Source organism: Motacilla alba, chromosome 3, assembly GCF_015832195.1.
Source record: "Motacilla alba alba isolate MOTALB_02 chromosome 3, Motacilla_alba_V1.0_pri, whole genome shotgun sequence".
NCBI lineage: Eukaryota > Metazoa > Chordata > Aves > Passeriformes > Motacillidae > Motacilla > Motacilla alba.
This window is the reverse complement of record NC_052018.1, coordinates 46,581,797-46,604,476: the sequence shown is the minus strand read 5'-3', so window position 1 is coordinate 46,604,476 and position 22,680 is coordinate 46,581,797. Positions and strand designations below refer to the sequence as shown.

General features: G+C 40.4%; 1 protein-coding gene across 7 annotated transcripts in view; it reads left to right on the top strand.

Moving 5' to 3' along the window:
- Positions 1–22,680, top strand: part of FYN (FYN proto-oncogene, Src family tyrosine kinase) — a 138,478-nt gene that overhangs the window by 10,140 nt on the left and 105,658 nt on the right. The window contains exon 1 of one of the 7 annotated variants that reach the window (XM_038133625.1): positions 1,046–2,792. The exons of 5 other annotated variants lie outside the window; for them this stretch is intronic. The gene's annotated coding sequence lies outside the window, so the exon portion shown is untranslated. Of the gene's footprint in view, positions 1–1,045; positions 2,793–22,680 lie in introns of those variants that run through there. One more of the 7 variants, XM_038133621.1, reaches the window with a different exon arrangement.

The window sequence follows — 22,680 nt, the reverse complement described above, 5'->3', positions numbered from 1 at the left end:
CAGTCTTTCTTTTCCCAGGACTCCCAAAGCAGACCAGTACTCCAGATGTGGTCTCCCAAATGCTGCAGAGAGAGGAATAATTACTTCGCTCCACCTGTCGGCTAATTAAATTTCTCATTTGGTGCCAGATCTTCAGTTGCTGCCAGTTATCTTCATTTCTCTCAAGCTGGAGCTGGTGGAAACTCTCCCTTAAAGGGGAGTACAGTTGTAAGCTCTGTGACCTCAAAAAAGAGCTGGAGCAGTGATGGTCCTCTGCTTAAGTTCCATGAAGGAGGTGACCAATCCAGTGTTTGTGTACAGAAAACTGCAAAGGTTTTCAATTTCCCTTTAGTGAATTTTTTGTACCAGTCCTTCAGGCTTCCTACTACAATATAACCTGAAGCAGCAAGATTGTATCACATTTTGGTAGAACAGTAAAGAAAATGCATAGTAAACAGCATATGCAGAGATGCATTGTGTGTATTCTGTTTGTTTTCCTGGCAGTACTTTGGCTATTCTATTAGCTAAGTTACCTGCTTTAAAGTTAATGTTTGGTAGCAAATGTGAGGACTGAGCTAAGTGTTGTGCCACCCAGGTGAGCCTTACGGGAGCTGTGGGACAAAAACTTGTGCTTAAAATTTAATACCCAGAAGGTGTTTTCTTCTCCACTTGATTTCTGAGGCTCTGTCATTGTGAGTGGGCTGTTACAGGGTCTGACGTACTACGTGTGATTTTCTGTAGTTTGTGTTTTTTAAGGTCTAATCTTCCTACACTATTTGATTATTTTTTTTCCAAACATACACAAAGTGAAAATTTCATGATTAGTGGTTTAAGTCATGAAATTAATGTTTGCCTGAAAAAAACACAGAACAACTGGAGTACAAGATAAACCCCCAACCATCAGCAAACCTGTGCACGTGGGACTTATCCTGCAGTTGTTGCTTCTTCTAAGAGAGTGTGGCTCACATCACCTTGCTCAGAGGTCCAGTGTGGGAGATCAGCTGAAGGTATAGATTTTATACCTGCATGCTTTAATGTGTAATATATTAATGTTTAGTTTAGGAAATTCTGGCTCACAGGTAACTGTGGGAAGGTGTCTGAGGTGTTGAGTGTATGCTGTGTGCTGCCTGACTGACTGGTGGGCAGGGAGGTGGCTGGGTTGAGTGCTTGGTGTGCCTGGAGGACCTCCTGGCTATCTATTCCATCAAAGAAAAAGGAAGCCTTAACAGCCCATTGGTGCAAAAGGAAGTGGTAGAGAGGTTTGAGCAGGGGTAGGTCACCAAGGGAGGGGAAATGTCAGGCTGCTCTTTCTTATTTTCTTTTTTTTTTTTTTTAATTCAACCTTTAATATTTATTCCCACCAGAGTAGTTGTTCAAAGTCTCCCTTCCTACTCTGGCTGTTGCTACCACTGTTTTTCTCCTCTGATTTTGACTTAGGTGTTTGTTCTAGCTCTGTGGCACTGGCTGTTGCTGACAGAAGCTCTTTTAGTGGTCCCTCTTTCATGTGTTCTCTTCCCATAACCCTTCTTACAGCAATCCTGTCTTCATGTTTGCTTACCTTGGTCTTCTCCACTGCTCACCTTCCTTGCCTTGCCTGCAAATCCTCTCATCTCCCAGCACAAATGAGCTGTTTATCCCTGAACTAATGGGTGCTCACAATGCTCTGCTCATAATGTTGCAGAACTGCTTAAATTCATGGTGATTAAAAAATAAAAAGACGGATTACTTTTTTGCCCAGCCCCGTAAAATTAGTTGTATTTTTTTCACTCAGTATGGTTATTGCTGTAGGATGAGTTGTTTGCAGTGAGCCAGAAGCCCCTCCTGGTTTTGAAGCAACCCTTGGGTTACCCAGCTCATTCAGGTTACTGAGCCATTGTCACAGAGGAGAAGGACTTTGTGCAAGAGATATTTCAAAGTGGAGGCTTACTACTAATCTGATCACTGGTTTGTGTGGGCAAATGGGGAGTTTTGCCTGTTCCCACACACCCTGACCCCTTGGGGACACACCCTCCCCAGGTACTAGTGGCAGTGCTGGTGAACAGCTCAGGTGAGGCTCACCAGCTCTGAAGGGTGCATGCTTTTATTTATTTGCTTTTATTTAATCAGAAACTAGGGTCACTTGGCCCAGTATTTAAGCTCTTGTCGGGGAGAGAATGAGAGTTGAAAGCATTCAGAATTTTTTGTTCCAGTTTTGATTTAAGTCATGTGAAGAGCTCTCAAGCTTTCTGGTGTTCAGTTGCAGCTTGAGTAAAATAGTTCCAATTGGAAGATGAGGGGGATGTGTGTTTCAACTCACATTTAGAATTTTTTCAAATGGGCTATGCAAGACTAAACTTAGGTTATTGACATCTTAGGTCAACAAGACAGAGAAGTCAAAATCTCCTTTTTTGAAGAGTGTGATGTGTATTATCTTGGTAGAAACTTTGGGACATGAGGCAACAAACAGCACTGAGTGCAGGAGATCAGTATTTACTCCAGACATTGCCAGCAACTTAAGTCATCTTCATCCTGACCCTGAGTAAAATTTGGATGGTGGCAAGACCGGAAGCCAGTGTTAGCAGTCTTAAATATTTAAATACTTGAGTGGTTTTGAAGTAGAGAAAGAAGGGGGTGGGAGTTTAGAGCTAGAGATATTACATATTCATTTGGCCACTGACGTCCAAAGTAGTTTGGTGGCTGCTGCTGCTGCTCAAGATCTCAAAGGTGACTATCTTTTCCTTATGGAATAAATGTGTGTGTACTTGTCAACACCTTCTAATTAAATCTAACACATTCAAATTGTGTTGGAGGACGGCTCCACCAGTGTGACTCAGGTATTTTTAATATATATATTCTTTGATTGCTCTGTCTGGAAGACTAGTTGTTAGAGTTGATTTGTGGCTGATCTATGCTGTTTTGAAATTGCTGATGCATAAACAGGGGTAGTAGAGGCTGATCCTAAAAATATTCTTAATTTTCTTATGTTAATGCTGGCAGATATTTCTAAGCAATACACTGACTTCTTTGTGTATTGTTTTTAAGCTCAAAAAAAAATTTAACAAGGGAAGTCCTCTATAAAAGGAGTAGTAAGAGCTGGAGCATTGCTTTGTATGAAGTATTTAACACTATTTTCTCTTCCCTGTTTTGCAATAGTTAAGGCACTGTCAGTGCTGTCCAAACAAACAAGCCCACTGACTCCCCATGCCCTTGCCCCTTCCACCCCAGCCAAATCTCAAACCTTCCTGGAGATACAGGTGCCCTCCAGGGTGACTGACCTTGGCTGTTCAAGCGCACTGCCGGCCTGTGTGCAACATGTGTATGAACCAAAAATGTCAGAAATGGTCCTTTCATGTTATAGATGTGAGTCAGGTTTTTTTTTTTTTCTCCTCTTTTTGTGACTTTATTCTCTGACAAGCTTGTGGTGGCTTACTGCTCGAGAAGCGGTGCCTTGGGGTTTCACCCTGAGCACATCACGTATTGACTGCTGGTTTAAGGTGGCTTCTTATTCCCTCTGGTTCAGGAATTTCCAATGCCCTTCTGTCAAGAATTACTTTTTAAGAACTTATAAGAGCAATTACCCCCTATGCTAAAGAGACAAAGTAAGGCATAAACTGTATTAAAACAAAAGGATTGGGAGTATCTCAAGTAACTTTATCTCTGAATCATAATTTTGCAGACCATCTTTGCTGATGCGCTTAAATCTGAATACATGCCACATGCATGGACTAGAGGTGTAATACCTGCCATTGCCTGTATATATAGCTAACTGGTTTTGAACACTTTTCCTTTGTGTTTTGGTTTTTGGGGGAGTGGGCGAACATGTTGAAGCTATCTTACCCCTTTTTGACACAAAGGGAGAGAGATCTGGATGATGATTTATATTAATTAGCAATGGCTGAACCCAGAAGGAAAGCAGCATAAACTACAGCCTTCTTGGCAGTAGTTTTGTTGTGTTTTCGGGGCATTTTTTTCTTTACCTAATGTTCACAAGAAACTGCTAACCTAATTTTGGAATTCCTATGAGAGCTCATTTGTGATGACTTGCCAGAATTCCTCAAATAAATTTTAAGTTCCGTGTTGGCACCTGTGGTTTGGGTTCCTTTGCTTCAGTTTTTAATACCAGTTCTTTTTTTTTTTTTTCTTTTTGCCTGTGTACAAATTTGCATTCTTTAACAGAAATATGTATCAAGCAAACTAAGAATAATAGTAGTATAAGAAGTATAAGAAATTACTTGGGTTTACATAATGAATATTTGAAGATTCATGCCATGTTTATGGCTTTCTGAAACTGTACTTTCAGTCTCCTGTCCATGTAGTGTGAGGAACCACACAGTACAGCTGTCCATACATTGCAAAATTTAAAAAGTATTAAGTAGTACAGTGAGGTTTTTAATATAGAAAAGAAATAAATGTTAAAAGCATAGATTTTTTGTATATTTTGTTTCTTGTAGGCATAAGCTTTAAGCAGTTTATTCACTTGTCCCTCAAACTTGGAGTCTTTTGATGTCTCAGAGTAAATCTGAAGATGATTGTGAATGAAATTCATGACCAATGTTTTTCAGAAGAGGCAGGTGTGCAGAGGAGACACGGCTTTTAACCTTCCTGGAGGGACTCTCAAACTCAATGGTTGTGGATGTCAAACACCTGGATGCTGCCAAACCAAGTCAGCATGTATGCTCTGCTTGACTAACCATAGCTCTTCTCTCACCTTTTCAGGGTGGCAGGAGACATGGAGCAAAAGGGAAGGTGAAAGGGAAGGCTCAATGACACAACTAACTAGGAAGTAAATGGGAGAAAAGGAGGATGCATTAGTAAGAAACAGAGCTTTGTTGGCCCAGGGATTACAACTTGTTATTTAAATTCAGTGACCCTTGTTTCCAAGGAAGTTCAAACTGTAGCTACTCGGTACTTGAAGTAATGATTTTCTTTTTCATTTTTTCAATGCAGAATTTTTATCAGTAGATTTATTTATCGGGCTTTTATAGAGCAAAAGAAACCCAAGCCACTTGAACTCACAATGCTCTATAGAGGGTTTGAAAACCTGATAGCCAGTTTGCCTTCTAGGCATACCCAGCAATCTCCCAGACTTGCTCTACCAGCCAGTCATGGCATTTTAGTGACGTTACTTGGCTGCATCTGCGTCTCAGTAATGTTCCTCCTCAAGTTCGTTGGAGAAATGGTTGACTGGTGTGTAACCAGAAATAATGCCTTACTGTATTTAAATTCACAGGGGTAGTACCCGAAATGTGTAATTTTCAGTCTCTTCTTCCTAGGAGTAGAGCTTTTTAATGTCCCAAAAAAGATGTTTCATTTGTATCCCTTTCATTCTCCAGAAGTTCGGGAACTGTCTGCTTGATCTCTTTAAGGTCTTGCTGGTTTGATTTCAGTGACATGCAGTTACGGAAACTACTCAGTATAAGAAAATTTTAGAGGTGAATTGAGCAGAAGGGGGAGCAGACAAAACTTTTCATTCTGTTTGCATGCTGGTGTTTCTATGTCTGTGCTTTATTCTAGAAGTTTTAGCTAGGGCCAGCCCATTCCTCTGACAATATCATGCTCTGAAATTTCATATTTGTTCTGCATTTTCAACAGCAGCAAAGGTAGCAGCCAACATGCTGCTTTTTTTCTTTGCTTCTTCTGCTTTTACTGGAATTGAGATAAATTCATCCTCTAGAGAAAAAGAAAAAAGAAGGAGGGAGGGGAGAGGAAGAAATAGATTGCTGCAATATAGGGTGCTGAGAAACTTGGTGTTTCTTGAGACTTCCTGTTAAGCATTTAATGGTTTGTCAGTTTTGTTAACCAATCTTTTTGTGAGTAAGCATCCTGCATTAGTTCTCATTGAGTAGAACTGGACAAGTTGTGCCACCTTGGCTTAAACTGATATTATCTTTTATTAAACTGATAAGTGAAAAGGATTTATCTGCACATGTGTGAGCTTTAATAGATTTATTCAAGGTTGGACAGGATTTGGGGGTGTTTTTTGCTTGGTTCAGGTTTGGTTTGGCTTTTTATGTGTTATTGGTCTGGGGCTTGCCCTTCTGCTGGATGCTGCTGAGTTGGACACCTATTAGTTACTATGGATTACATGGTTTTTGTTGGGTTTACCCTCCTGCAGGCTGCTCACACCTATGCAGCTTGCTTTGGCTGGGGTGTTGGCCTTGCCCTTGGTGAAAAGGGTAAAGGGGCATGTAGGTGTCTGTCCATCTGTCCACACTGCTGTCAGCAGAGTACCTGGGCTGACAGGTCAGTGCAAAGGCATCGTACAATTGTAGGCTGGCTGAGCTGCAGACACTTAGTGTGGATTCTTACCATGGAGTCAATGACACTCTGAACCTCCAGAAGGTTTAACAGGCTACTCACAGCCAGTAGAATGCCTTCTTTTCTTCCCAGTGATCTTCCCCTAAATTGCTATGCAGATGTGTCTAGAAGAAAAATATAATGCACATAGTAATTTGTTTTTATGATCTTCTCTGTGTTGTATATTTGAGGAGTCTGCTAATAGATGTCCAGAACAGATCATTTCCCACCTACTTCAGAGAGTTAGAAATTTGCAGTTGCAATAGCTCTGTTGTCTTTTGAAAGGGACTTTCTATGGTCCTCATAGAGGAGAGTGGAGTGTTTGGAGATGTGCAGCTCCTAAGGTATTGCCAGTACTTCTATACTAATAACCTGCTGCTTCCCTAAGGGAAATTGGTTTTCTTAAGTACAGAAGAATAGCCTTGAGTTGCCAGCTCAGCTGCAAATAATTGCCCAGTGCTTTCCAGCTGCTGTTAGAGCGTGTACATCAGCAGTGTTCAGTAATGGTGCTAAGTGGGAGGAGTGCCCACCCAGAATCTCTGCCAAGTATCTCTCATGGCTTTTTGCAGTGTCTGTATCCAGAACTGACACAACATGTATGTATTTACATCAGCATTGACTCAGGCTGCGTCTTAAACCACAAAGCACACAGGCATGTTGAAATAAGGGCGGGCAGATGCCAGCTGAGGTTTTGTGAATCTTGCTTTTCTGAGAACTGCTTCTGAGAGTGACACAAAACTGTGCATGGTAGAAATTTAGAATAGGCAGGGATCTTAAATCATTCCAGTGCTAATGGCACAAGTTAGGATACAGTGAACGCAGGTTACTGCCGATTTCCAGAGAGTTCAAGGGAAGAGCATCTCCAACTGCTCTCTCCATCCTTTGGTTATTGGAGAGTTTTTAATATCTAACAGTCATCAGTATTTGCACAAAGCATCTCTGTTACCTTCAGTGTACTCAGAGAAATAGCAGACCAAAATGGAACAGGTCCTGGAAGATTGTCTGTCTGTTCCTGCTTGCATTTCTTGTGCAAGTAAAAATGCACTGTCCCTTTGTAAAAGCCTTCCTCATCTCAAGGTTGCTCATGTGTTCCTTTCTCATTCTCTCTCCTTTTTAATCATCCTGACCAATTCCTCTAGCCTCTCTGAATATGTTTTCCAGCAGAGAAAAGACTTTAAAGCAAGTTGAGCAAGAAGTCAGGGATTATAGAGTCTGCTTTGTCTAATCTGGAAGTAATTGAACTGAAGATTTGAGGGCTTGGGCTCTTCTTCTGCAGGTAGCAACAACCCACTCTTGATAAATGGTGTGTACCCCTTGTCCTCCCCCTTGACTGTGGTTAACCCAGCAGTAAAAACAGCATGAAGTTTCCCATTTCTCCCTGAGCTTAAAAAGGAGAGACAGTGCATCAGCCTGCTGATTAATCACACACACTCATATGATGAGAACTTCTCAGGAAAGGGGAAACATTTGCTTTTAACAATCTTAAAATAGTCTTCTTTCAAAGAACATATCCTTGATTTTCTTTTCCCTGATGTCAAGGATGATTTTCTTTTCCCTGATGTCAAGTGCTTGCAATATCAGTGTTTGTGTGTTACGGTTTGGGTTTTAGTTGCCTGATGTGATCCTGGGCTTTTCAGCTGAGAAGATCCGTGTTTACCTTAGTGCCCCGTGGAGCAGACCAAGGCAGTAGCAGGAGAGATTATCTCCTGCTGAATCACAGCTTCACTTGTTGCAGGAGCTGGGAGGTGCTGCATGAAAGCAGTAGGGAAGTTTGGAGGAAGGGAAAGGCAAGAACCTGCTGGGCATCCGGGAAAGAGGCTCCATTTAAGCACACTTTGTAAAGAAAAGTGATTTATTTTGCTGCATAGCAATCTAATAAATTCTGGGATGGCTGGAGAAGTGTCAAGTTAGTACAACTGCAAAGGAAGTCAATGGACTCATTGCTGTGGATGTACTGAATAATCAGGCCTTGGTTCTCTCAAACTGGGCACCTAAATAAAGAACTTTGGAATTTATCTTGTCTTTGTCATCAAGTACCAGTAATACTCCTGGTGTCTTAGGACACTATAAAAAAATGCATGCTTTGTGAGGGAGAACTCATGTGCTGAGCAGTGCGGGGACCCATAAGTGAGCTGGTTGTGTTTCTGGAGCAAGCTGAGATCATTCTGTAAATGACAGTGAAACGGGAAAAAAAGTATTAAACATCCACATTGAATAAGCACCAGCCATTTTAGGCACTGAATGGAGGACTCTGCTCTTATGGGAAGCTTTCCATGTGACCATGTAATTAGGAGCTTCATTACAGTAAAGTCTTGGGCAAGCTGGAGGAGGGCAGGCAAATGTGAGCAGCACAACCAGTAACAGCTCTGGGAAGTCTGGGGTTTGGTGCACAACTTCACACATAGCCTTAATATTTTTGTCATGCCAACACATGTAACTGGTCTTTTGCCACAAATCTGGCAAAAGTGAGATGGGGGAGAGCCAAAGCTGAGGCGTGAGCCTTTCTGTTGTTCAGGTATGAAGCAGCACACTCAGTAACCAGAGAGGTCTCGCTGCGAACTGGTGTTGCAAGTCGGCACATGTGAAGCACACGAATTTGCTGTTGCCTGCAGTGCTTGTGGCAAAGATGACAAACCAGCCTTTGTGCGAGCGAGAAACCAGCGAGACACAATGCGGAATGGAAATTTGGTGCTGTTGGGAGAGTAGGCGTTCCAGGCTCCTCACCTCTCCCTTCCTGTGGGTGCGAGGGGGTTGTACACGTGCGTGTGGGGAATGCTCTGAGCCACAGGCTGGCTTTCCAAACGCCTCAGTGGGTTAGGGACAGCATGGTTTATTCTACAAGGGAGCCTGGCACCCTGGAAAGAGCTTACAAATGGAACTTCTGGTTTTCTAATTACCTGGCTCTAGTTTGGGGTGACCAGAGTGGTTTTGTTTCTTTTTGGTTTTGTTTGGAGTTTTTTGCTTGTTTGTTTGTTTTTTAACACTAATATTTAGGAGTTCAGTCTGTACCATGCTAAGAGCTCTTCAGACAAAGAATGTGAAGCAGCTCTTTAATGCATATGTATGAAATCTTATTGTCCTTTACAGATAATACAAAGCAGAGTCAGAACATAAACAAGCGATCCCGTGTCTGTCAGCACTGTTAGTCTGTTTTATTTTAAACCTAATTATACTTGAAATGTGTAGGGGAAATTGAGAACTTGACTTTTGACACTTATCAGCACAATCTTAATTAACCATCAGCACCTCTTTTCGTGGATTTCTACAAAGAGCTCAATCCTGTGATCTCACTTTCGTCTTCTCATTTGACAGTTAATACTCTCACGTTAATTTCTCTTAACTTTATAACATAGTTTATCATCTGTTTAAAAGTAAGAGGTAAAAAACTTCTGAAAGCTGTTTGGGCTTCTTGCATGTCAAAGGACAAACTCATCAAGCTGTCCTTTTCTGACTCTGCAAGAGCCTTCAAGGATATATATAAATCTCTCTACTGTGGCAGTGGGGTGATAGGATATTGTGAAATGCACTTGTGATGAATGAGATTATAGGATGAACAGAAAACATTAAGGGGATGAAACTACATACAAATTTTACTTGCTAAATGAGGTGTTTGTAAATGAGCCCTTTGTTAAATGTGAACTGAAATTTTTTGTTGTTTTTACTGACAGAGTGGAAGTAGAAGGCATTAAAACAGTCATTGAACAGCTGGCATGTGTCAATCAGAAAAAAAAATAGAATAGAACCAAAAGGTTATGTTCTTTGTGTTTTTCAAAAATTTCTACTTTTCAGTGCTACAATGACTTTTACCTTGAACATGACAGGTTTGACAAATTGTCAGAGATATTGAAAGTTGTTGGGGTTTTCCACTTTTTTTTCACTTTTTTTTTTGGGGGGGGGGGGGTTGTTGTTCTTTGTTTTGTTTTGTTACTGCTACCTTGGTTTTAGAAGAAGGGAGAGGATTGTTAGAGGCAGTCAGGGGTGACGAGATCTTTTTTGGCAATTGACTTTTATTTGAAGTAAAGATATTTTTAAAGCCACAAAACAGCACTTGAGTCATATAATCCCTGGTGTGTTTGTATAAGCCACTTATGAATTATAATAAAAAAAGAAAATCCTGGAAAGCCCATGGTCAGTAGTATTTGGATACTTGATAAAACACTTAAAAGAGTCTAAAGAAATAATAAAAATGCAATCACATCCTCTGCCCATTAATATTATAGTATGAGTAAAAGCTGGTTCAGTGCCTGCACTGCATGTGCTCAACACAACATTGATGACATTTTGAGAGAAGTGGGTAAACATTTATACTGCGCTCTGAGAAAAGGTTACCTGAAAGCCCTCTGATGGAATTTGGATTTGCAATTTCAGTTTTGTTTCTTTAAACACACACAAAAAACAAAACAAAAGGAAAAAAACCCAAAAATGCAAAAAACAACCCCAGGTCAGTTGTGTCTGTGAAAGGCTTTCTTCCTTGGGCTTAATGGAGCAAATCATTAGTTATTATGTATATATAACAGGTATTGTATCATTCCTTCTAGACTTAAATATATTAATATTTATTTAATACTATATTCATATTCTTCAACATACTAATAGTAAGCGATTTTGCAAAAATTTTTGTGATGCTGCTTGTGGTTGTAACTGAAAGAAAAATCCATTTGTGTTTAATGACACAACTTGCCAGAGTGTACACTTACTGAACTGAAAGGAACACATATCCTGTGACTGGTTTCCTGTGAACCCCAGAGGGCAGAAGTCTTTTCCACTGTCATTTTGTCTGTTGGTGTAAAATAGAGATTATCTGCTGTCTGCCATTTCCTCTTCTCCCTCCATCTCTAGTTCTTTCTGGGGAGAGGGGGAAATAAATTTTCTGTCTTCTGCAGATGTTAGCACTGCAGGGAGCCTCTCTCTCTCCAGCTCCAGGAAGCATTTCCCAAATCGACTGTATGGTCCTTTGTCTTTCATTTCTTTCTATTTGGTTTTATTTAGGATCATTAGTGTTTTGGGCTGACAATTTTTTCTACATGCCAGTAGTATGTGTTTGTGGAAGAGCAATCATGCTGTGTGGAGGCACTCGTGTTAAAACAGCGCATGAAGAAAAAATTATTCAATTAAAAAAATTCTGAAATACAGCTCTAGTGCATTTGCCTCAGAGTCCAGGAAAGGTGCTTTTAAGCAAGTTTACAGTAGCACATATTGTACTGCTGTGTGACCAAAGCATCTGTGTGACAGAAACACTGTGAGAAGATGACATGTCCATGGTATTGAGAGATTCACTTCTTTGAGAACTGAAATTTTCTACCATCTATTCATTAAGACCTCTTTCATTCCACCTGTGGAGTGGGATGAAACCCAGACTTCAATCTTCTTGTGTCTCAGTACAATGAAAATCTTGCTTGCAAAACTCCCCTGAAGCCTACCGGAAGGAAGCACCATGTCTATATGATTTTCAAACACTTTTAAGGATCAGAAATATTTTGAATAGGATTTTAATTTATCTTTAAACGTTTTTCCTTGCCCTCTCCCTCACCAATCCAGTGGTCTGCAATACCAATGTATTGTTTCCACTCCCAGACAGAGCTGCAGCATAGGCTAGTTAAAGAGGTAGGGAATGAAACAGAGTGAAAACCACATTGACTTACTTAGTGTTCAGGAAAAAAGTGGTGTCAGTGGAACATTCAGGAGAGACACTGCTTGTGCTATTTAGTCTTTGAAGAAAAAGTAGTATCTATCTGCAGAGTGAGGGATCTTTGTGCCAGTCACAAGTCCTGAAATAACCAGTACTTGCATGTTCTAGTCCCACTTTATTCTTTTGGTGCTTACTTGCAATCAAATTGCATTTCAGTAGTATCTCTCCTGATCTTTAGAGCTCATGGAAAGCTCAAGTAGTAAATGAAAACCTTCCTGCTTGTTAATAAAGTGGACAATAAAGGGATTGTGAACCCTCCTGTGAACCTGCTGAAGTCAGGAAATCAGTAGTGAGAAAGAAGATGCTGTTTCTTGCAAACAAAATAAGGTTTAAGTGGATTGGTGTTATAGCCTTTGCAAGGAGCAAAGAAATGAAGATCCACTGACAAAAACTTACTAGAAATCGCATGCTTGCATTATTTTCCTTTCTGTGCTGCTTCCCTGCCTTCCTCAGCGGAGGCTGTTTATTTATATGGAAATAAAACCTGTTTCTCTATTTGAGGCAGACCAATGTTGTCTGCCAGGGCACAGCTGCAGCCACCACTCTTTTTGAAAGAAACAACTCTAGCAGAGTGCTTCTATTCCAAGGTAAAGGAGAAACAGCAGCAGGGTCCAGGTGGGGCTGGCTTTTTTGTCTGGGCTTTTTTTGTTCCTCCAGTGTGTGTTACAGGGAGGTGCTGGGGGCAGAGATGCCCAGAAGGGCTCTGAGCAGAGCGGGCAGGCAGCAGATCACAAACAAGCCTGGGAGTTTGAGCGGGCGTCTGTCGGAACACGGGTGAGGTGAGAAAGAGAATTTGGGTGGGGTTTTGTTGGTCTTTGGTTTTGGGTTTTTTTTTTTAATAAAAGTTGAGGAAAGGTTCAAGGGTGGAGGTAGTGAATATAAAAAATACAGCCAGGACAGGAGAGCATCTACAGAAGGCAGAAACTGTAAAGATAAAGCCAACAGTGTAGCTGCGAAATGAGGGAAAACCCACAGTCCTGTATATAATAATATAATAAATAATATAATAATAATATAAGTCCTGTATATAATTATATATATATATATAATTTATATATATATATAATTATATATATATATATATATATATATATATATATGTATGTATGTATAATTTATAAGAGTGGGTCGCATCCAAGAAGTCAAATGGAGTTTAAAAAAAAAAAAAAACAACTTGAAGTACTTTACACTCACTGACCAGAAAGCTGCTTGGTTGTATTATTAGCAAATGTAGGCATATGCATTTTGGTATTTCAGAAAGTGCTTTTGCTTAGAATGTAGCAAGCTGGAAGTTCTTTTGTTTAGCTTGGGTTATTGCTAAAGAGTGGCATAATGGCTTCTGCATTGTCCCAGTCTGTGCATAAGGCTGGTGAGACAGAGGGAAATATGCTGAAATATGGAAGTGCTGAGTCAAGCTGAGGGCAGAACAGCTCAGAACAGCAGGCATGGAGGTGGCTGCAGACAGAAGGAGGATACGAGGACTTGAAGAGGGATTGAACTGGGGAGAGGGAAGCAAGAGGCAGCTTAATGTCTTATTTAATTTGTGAAAGTGTTTGGCAGTTTATTTTTACACATATGTGCTTTATCAAGCACATGCATTGTAATTGCAAGTTCATTGACAAATATGCTTGATTAAGAGAGCTAGGAGAGTTGGCAGCAGAAGTCTCAACTGGTGGGAGAAAAGATGAGAATTTTTATTTGGAGGATGCAAATTTAATGTGGTACTGATAGGAAAAGTCACTGTACAAGGGATTTTTCTGGTGTCTGCCTGGGAGAGTAAAATATAAAAATAAAAAGGAAGAAGAAAGAGAAAAGTGCTTTGTTGAAGTGTGAGGGAAGAGATTTGGACAGTGAACAAATGTCAAAGTTCAGACCCACAAGTCAGATGAGACTTGCTCAAGCTGTTGTAGTTTTCCAGGACAAGTTATTGAAGAGGATGACAGGCAGGTGAAGTGCTTTCTACTGGAGAGGAATGGGAATCTCTGCATGAGGAGCAGGAGACGGTCTCCTTTCTCCTGCCATCTACAAGACAGCAGTCCTCTAGGGAATGGGAGAGAAGCTGGATTTTCTGGGTTTGTGGTTTATAGGGGCAGGGAATCTGCTTAAACTAATAGGAGACACAGTTAGTGTTTCACAAGCTCAGTTTCTTAAACCTGTGGATGAGCTATTTTTGAAAAATCATACCCCACTGCAGAAAGCAGGATCATGTCTCACATCCATCTGAAGTGGAGAGGAGGCTTTGGCTTCCAAGGAAATTTTCTTACCACAGTGATGGTGGAGCTGTTGTGTAAATCTCCCCTTGTAAGAGGGACCAAGTTGCCCAAAGCTATTAAGGTGAAGAGCAAGTTAATCTTCCCTGAACCAGAGCTGTGGGCCAGGTGCTGTGGCATTTTACATATTACTTGTGACAGGAAAACATGGCAATCTCTGCTTGCTGGTCCATACGTGCACATGCTAAAATGTCAAAACAGTTCTCCATAGCTCTAGCTGTCTTGGAGTGGGGGATGTACTGCTGTAGGGCTCTCAGGTTTGTTCTCAATTGCTTCATTTCCTTTCTTGGGTTAAGACAAGAAAGTCCTTTCTTGGGTTAACACATGGAGGCATTAGGGTTTTTGTGTTTTGGTGGGGTTTTCTTGGAAGGCTGTGGTCTGCAGCAGAGGGGAAGGAGCAGTGAGTAGTGTCAGGGAGTGGGAGACAGCCAGGGGTGGACTTAGCTGTACAAACTCCCGTCTGTCCTTCTCCAGGAGGAAAGCAGTGTAACGGCAGTAAAACATACTTTCCTTTAATCTGCTTCTCTCTGCCTTTATCTCAAGATAGACTGTAAAATTCAAAGTATCGAATAAAGGCATTGCATAAAGGGCAGCTATTGCTGTACCCTGGAGCATGATGTGCAGCACAATAGGAAACTCTTCAGCAAACCTGGAAATCACAGTGAGGAAATAGGACAAATGTTCAAAAATGCTTTTAATTAACTTGCATTATCAGTAACTGCCCTGAGTTGGTTTCTCATTTAAAATTTCAATCTAGAGGTCCTTCTGACTAGAGAATTTCATCATTATTGCTGCAATTTAGCTTTTGCAATTGGGACACTTCAAAAGTGATGGCCTTTACTATCTGAGAAAAAGCTGCTCCAAGTTCTGGCTTTTAAAGCTTAAAACTTATTCTGATATAAATGAGGAAAGCATAGCTTTGCTATGAATCTTACTTTTTTATTTGAGAAAGTTGGGAGGTTTTCATATTTATTTAGATACTGATGTTTCGAAATTTGCATACAATTTTTTGAAATTCCACCTTTTGTTGCCACAAATGTCATTTTTGGTTCAAAATGAAGAATGATAAATACTTTTCCAGGAGTCTGGAGCTCAAGGATTAATGTGGTTGAACTAGTTAAATGTTAAATCTATTCAAAGTAAAGCTGCACAGAGACTGCAAATGTTCTTGCATGCAAGTAAATCCTTTTTATATTGAGTGTGGTTTGCTAAAGATGTAACTGCACTGCCAGCTTGTTCTGTACAGATAAGTTATGTATGTTATAGGCACTCTATCTTAGGGTACTATATTTGCTGTTCCCATTAATGCTGAGCTGAGATTGCAGTTTAATTCTGGTATTTTTAAATGGGAATCAGCCTTTTTGAATGGAAAAGAAGTTGCTGTAGCACACTATATTTTATACACAGACTTCATATCTCTGATGGCTAGAAATAAAAGTTTCTCAAGAAGATTATATGGACCATGATAAAAGTTTAAATATTCTCTCATCTCCTGCAAGTAACTATCTCTTCAGCCTTCATCTGATAAGAGTCCTCAATGGGTTTTGGTTGAACTTAGTTACACCTGTGAAATGTAAGTATCAAACATCCCAACACCATCATTTTGTACAAGTAAACGCTGTTGAAACTTGTGCTTATCAAATGACTGAGAAGCGTTAAGTCCTTGATTTAGGAGGCTGGCTATCTGTTCTCTTATATCTAATTTTAAACAGGAATATTTTGCAAAAGAGTAGTCAGGATGATGTTTTTATTTCACTTGACTTATACAAACCTGGGGAAAGACACTGTGGAAGAGCCGGTTTGGAATTCTGAGTTCAAGTACTCACAAGTTGGGGAGTGAAAAGAATTTATGCTGGGACAAGTTTCAATGCCCTGTGTTCTGAGAATAAAAGGTTCCCTTTTTTGCCCAGCTACATTCTTGGAAGTGACTGGGTTGTTTTGGCTGCAGCTCCTCAGAACACTCAGCCTGAACTCAGGGCATACAACTTCAGCACAAAAGGTCCACAGACACAAAGGTTTCCTAAGCAATGAAGTGCAATGTGTTGGGAAGTTACAGGTACCCCCAAAAGTAAATCACTGCTTTTTTCCCATAAGGATCTGGGATTTTAAATTTGCATGTCAGAATTCCACTTGATCCATTTCTTCCTTTTCTGCTGGAATCATCACACAGCCTTTTCTTTTTTTTTCTTCCTCTTTATTAAACAAAAGGCAGAGTTGCTACACCTGGGTCATACCTATGGCCCAACAAGTCTAGTAGCTCATTTTGACTTAACCAGATTGTGTTGCTTTGGGAAATGTTTTTAATACCACATGAGACAGAGAGTAGACAATGAATCTTGTCTTACCTCTTTTGTAATTAGACTGTAATAAAACCTTACTCGTGACATTTAATAGCCCTTCTAACACGATTGGCAGCAATGCAGCAAAGCTAGGCGCTGTTCTGCATGTAGCAGATATGGAGGAATGGACTTACGTTGCTGGCCCACTTTCTCCCAGAACCACAGAGCAGTTTGGGTTGGAAGGGTCCTTTAAATGTCACCTAGTCCAACCCCTGAAATGAATGGGAACATATTCACCTAGACCAGGTTGCTCAGAGTCCTATCCAGTCTGACTGGGCAGACTACTAATGTAGAATAAAACTTACTCCTTGTATTTTGGCTCAATTTCTATAATGGGTCTTCTTCCTGAGTTTGAATTCCTTCAGGGTCTGCAATACTCAGAGATGCCCACCTTGACGTCAACAGCAACAAAGCTGCCCAGATGGTTCTGCAGATGTTATCAAGCACCATCTCTTCACACATACTTTTCTATGGGGGATGTTAACCTGGGACTCAGTGTTTCTTCAGGGTTGTTGTGGTCCTGAAATAATTAAAAAAAAAAAAAAAAAGCTGCAGGGCATATGTGCAGTTAGTGAAATTTCTGATGGCAAAGATAGGACTTGATATGTAAGTGTAGTGTTAGTTTTTCCAAGTAGAGACTTGAGGGTAATCTAAAGGCTTAAGTTAAGACTATATCTGTGAAATCAGGATAAGAGAATTCATGTAATTTGAGGCTTTTCTAATTGCTTATGCCATGTGATACTGAAAAGAAGAGAATGACTTCTCCCACTCCTGGGAGAAATCTGGTTGCAAGATCACCGAGCTGCAGACCAGTCATCTATGAATGGAAATATCTGTCATTTTCTTTGTTTTCCTGACTAATTCTCTGTATTATGAGAGCTGTAGAATTACTGTGATGGAATCAAACATAAACTCATCCAAGAAGTAAGCAGAGTGTTTCAAAAAATTATCCTGCTTGGGATATAATAAGTTTTAAATCGGTGCTTTTATATATAAAATCTGTGGCCAAAAACTCAGTAAAACATTCAAAAACCTTCGTTTCCACTTCAAAGAGAAGATTTATTTAGCTTTCAAGTAATCACAAGGCAAACATGGCTGTGGTCTGTAATTTTTCTGGTTGTAGTTAAGAAGTTTTTTTGGGGGTTTGAGAGCTGTTGATAAAATGACAAACTACTTGCACTTCACGAGCATTTCCCTCACTTTGGAAACTGCAAATGCTCTAGACTGTAATGGTGATAAGTTATGTATTTCACCCATAAATAATACATGTTTATGTTAATATATTTAATCATTAGTGTGGCATATTTGCAGGATTTATTCTGTATCCAGCCTAACTACCATTGTTGCTTTCTGTTTGTCACTACTTACGTTCTCAAGAAGTAGCTGTGCTTTGGGGGAGTGGACTGGAAGGTGGTCACAGTCATCTGTCATATTTCTCTCAGCTTTCTTACAGGAAATAAAGGCAATTCCTGTAAGAAGTGGTTTTCTGGTCTTCTAAGTGTGCCATGGGGGAAAGGAGGCTGTTTGTGGCTTTCCCTTCCAGTGTTTCATTGTCTAAGATGCCACTGCCTGGCTGCAGTTCTCCAGGACTTGGGTAACAAGAAGTGTGCAGAGGTCCTGGAGCTCACCTCCTTGTGGAGAATGAGGACGCTGGGGGAGAAGCAACCTCAGCCTAATCGGAGGCATTTGTTATCCATAGAATTCAGAAAGGCACGACAAGACAGGGCTGTGTGATAGTTCATTTCCATGCTGCGGAAATGTGACTGTGTAACTGTTCCTCCAACACATCTGCATGTATGGGGTTGAGGGCACTTCCCAACCTCCTGCTGGGATGGCTGGGTGGGTGAGGCCTCTCCATCTGAGCCCTCTTTGGCTCCTGCACAGGGAACACAGGCGCTTTTAGACTTCCAGGAAGTCATGGCAGCCCCTCCTACAGTGAAGTAATCTGCCTTCCCTTCCTTTTTTATCTAGTTAGGTTTGCTGCTGCTGCTGGTTTTCTGTTTGTTAGCGTTTTCCTTAATGTAACTCTGAGAAGCTTCTGAACTGCCACTAGTCACAAACAGCTAAAACAGTGGTTGTAAACTTAATTCTGTCAAATATACCTCTACTTTCAGGAAAGACACAGTTGTTGTTTTTAATTAAATCAGACGTTACCTCAGCCAAAATTTTTTAAAAACATAGGAAATTTTAAATTCTGGGAGTATATTGAAATGTAGCAAATTTGTAACAAAATGGACAAACTTCAGCCACCTTGCTTTCTTGGAATAAAAATGCTCTCAGGTAATTCTGTCAAATTAGCCTGGTAGAAAAGATAACGTATCACATGGGAAAACATACACCTTTTAACAGACTTGAATGTGCATTTGTTTGCAAGAGGCTTGTGTTGGCTCCTTCACATTTTTCTTTCTTCCATCCTTCCTTTGTTATCTTGTGCCTTTAATTATTTTTGAAATCCCAAGAAGCAGCTGTATCTGTGCTGTGTCTCATAGGGTAGAGACACAGTGATGTCTGGGAACTCTGTGAAGTGCTGCAGAAAAAGCTCTAAGAAGAAGAAATGAGAGAGTATAGGCTTCAGCAGAGATTCCTTTCATCAGGACATTCAGTGTTGCAGCCATCACGTAAATGGCAAAATCAGGTCAGAACTATCAGACTTCCCCTTTCTGAAAGAAAATTTTGTATAAAGCTACCACTTAAAACTTTTGGAACAGAAGACTTTATAAACAAGTATCATTATGGTTTTTAATACAGAAAACAATATTGCAATAACTACGTTGCCTCAGGCAGCTTACTTTAGAATTTTTCTTCACTCAGTTTTGTAGTATGTATGGTGCATAAATAAAATCTGTGTTCTGACACTTGTGATTGTTCGGGAGATTCTAGTAATGTGCTTGCTAATGCACTCTCAGTGCTGTAAGGCTTTTGCCTTGGGCTTAGCTCTTTGATTTTCACCGTGTTAAAGCGAGGCGAGTGGTTATGGCTTGGTTCAGTGGGTGGTGAGGCATGTGGCCAGAGCCACAGAAGAGGTTTCTTCTCGTCTTTGTCCTCTGCAGAAGGTCTGACGAGCTGGAATGGAGGAGAAAGCCTGCGGTCCTGTGACATGACAGCTCTGAGCAAAGCTGAGGTAGCCACGTTAAAACAGGTGGGTGAACAAGTCCCCTGCTGCTTCTCTTCTGTTGGTAGCCTTAAATCTCAAAACTTGCGAAGCCAGCTGGGTGAAGGAGCCAACATTTGTGGTTATATAGTGTAGAGAGCTTGGATTGGCACATTGGTGCAGAGCGGCTGGTGGAGCTTGGAGTAGCAGGGTGGACTCAGAGATGAAACTCTGTAGTTGTGAAGGAAAGGCTTGTGCAACACTGACTAGTTTGTGAACAAGAGATGTGGCTCTCTAGTGTGGAGCCAGATGGAGAAATTGCTCCCCAGTCTTTGCCCCAGTTTTCTTGTAAGTCTTTGCTCATCATCCTGGTCTCATCAGTCTGTATTTTTTTGAGGTTCCTCAGGGCTCTCAAGTCCTGGGATACAAAATGAAAAGCTTAACTCCAGTAAGTGTTGGCCTCTTTGTCGAGTTTGGCTTCTTTTGTCTCGTGGTTCACATTAGGACACTGGGCAGCAAGATGAGGAGCTCAACTTCCAGTATTCTTTCCAGTCAGCACCTCTGTGTCAGCATCAGCTTCTTCTGTCCTCCTGTGAATCTCTTCAGACCAAGTTTGTGTGGCTCTGATAGAAGGGAAACAATGTTTTTTCACCAAACTCAAGTATTTGCTGAAGGTCTCTGCTTTCACAACATCTGTCACTGACAGCTGTAAGAAAGCCAGAGTCATCTTGGCTACTGCAGCAATTTGACAATTTATTGTGTGTGTTTCAGCAGCACTAATCAGAGCTAGATTTGACCAAACTGAATTTAAATTTGTTTGCTTCTTCACTGGTCAATGGAGGTATAATAATGTCTTCTGGGAGGTTGATGAGATTTCACTGCACTGGCTAGAAGGGTTTCTCGTAACTGAATCTGACCTCTAGTAGTTCACTGTTTTTGTTTGCTTTTCAACTCTTCTCTCTAAGCCTGAGTACCTTGACCTTCTGCGACCTAAGCCGGGGCTGCTCTCATGTGAAATGCCACAACTTGGACATGGTGATCCTTGTGGATCCTTTCCAGCTCAGCATATTCTGTGATTCTGTGCCCTTCAGAGACATTTCCTTTGACAACATGACTCCTAGATTGCCCCATTTTTGTAGGGCTTAAGCAATCGAGTTTTACAAGTACAAAAAATGTTGTGCATAGCAGGGGTTTTAGTGGATGGATTTGATTTGTTTCTTTTTGGGGGAGAACTGCACTGGAGATTGCCTTTATGTTGTTGACGTGTAAATTTTAAATTAGTAGTATGTTTATTAATGCTTCCAGCTGTTTTTCTGTTTTATTCTAGAAATTAACACTTCAGCCATTTAATTAAAACATTTGGGATTTTTATCTTTTTTTTTTTTTTAATTTCAGTTTCCCTTTTTAGTTTAAATATCTTCTATATGACTCTTAAACCAAATTTTTAAAATACTTTTAAATGGTTGATTGGTGATCTGAGTTCTAGTGAGTCAATATAATATTATTTCTAAATTTGACCAGTGAGATGAAGAGCAATTCAAAGTTTTCTGATAAGCATGCATGGAGCTTTGGATTATTGCTTTCTTTCTGTGTATTCTAATGAGTACAGTTTCATCCTTTTGGTTGCTTCCAATGGGGAAATTAACTTAGAAGATATTTGCCGTCAGATCATGCATGCAGGAAAAAGAGTGCTTGCAAAAAGTTTTTAAAGGTAATTTCAGCATGATCTTTATTTAGTATCGCACCTATTAAATGAGTGTGGGGAGCAGTAACTATTTAAGAGAAATGAGGCGTTAAAACAAGAAGTGTTGGAATAAGGTGGGGGGTGTGTTGCAGCTTGCGGGTTTCTGAGCAGCAACTGCTGTAAAAATTCTCAGCCCTTTGTCTGGAGTAACTCTGGGCTCTCCTGCCCAGTTGTAACACAGAATAAAAGTATGCTTGTGGATAGCTAACACTCAATATACACCCTCTACCAGAAGTTCAGAAGCTGCCACAAGCTATTATATAGCATTTGGGACCAGAACATGGGTCTTGTGGCCCAAGGTTCATGCAATTTGAGCTACACAGATTGTGTCTCCATCTACACAGAAGTTTGTATGAAACACTTACCTTGTAGTCATGTTAGTGCAATCTGCATTTTAGGACAGAGGGTTGCTCTGAAGGAGGCCATTGTCTTCCCTCATAGAAAACGTTTCCTGGTTAATCTGGGTAAAGACTGTAGTTGTCTTCGTATATGTGTTTAGTTCCATTCCAAATGGCCATGACATTTCAAGTTCCTAGATAAACCTTCATCTGTTACCATTTACAATATGCAGATTCAGGATTTAATCATTCACTTGAGCTGCCATTGCGTTCTGGTGACATGTATCTTTGAGACTACTTTAAAATAACCCAAAAGTGACTAGATCCTTGGATTGGTTCAGCTTTCACTGTTCAGTGTCAGTAATGTAAAATCAAACCTTAATTTTTTTATTATTTTTAAATTACTTTTCTCAATATAAAGAGATAACACAAATTTAATTCCTTGTTAATGTGTCAAGCTGACATGTATCTTGGTGAAAGCATAGAGAAGTCCCAGCTTTGTTGAGGTAAAGAAGCCAAAAACTAAACAATTCTTAGCTCTGAAGTGATAAAGCAAGGATGGAAGTGAGAATTAACCTCTTCCTTTTTCTTTTTTTTTCCTTCCCCAAAATATTCGGATGCCCTATCAAATGATTGCTAATGAAAAATAATTTTGCTACTGTATTTTAAAATTATTTTTCAGTTTCGTAATTGGGCCAAAATAGATGCTTCTTGTGTCATACATGATGCTTGCTCATCTGGTGAATGTATGTTTATATGAACATATCGTAGGAGCCTAAGATAAAACAGTAAGTAGTGTTAACAACTGCCTCATATGTAATGACCACAAACCAAAATGCAAGAAGCTCCACTTCAAGATGAGGAAGAGCTTCTTTACACTGAGGGTGGCAGAGCACTGGAACAGGCTGCCCGGCAAGGTCTGGAGGCGTTCCCATATCACTTGTTGTAGGTCCC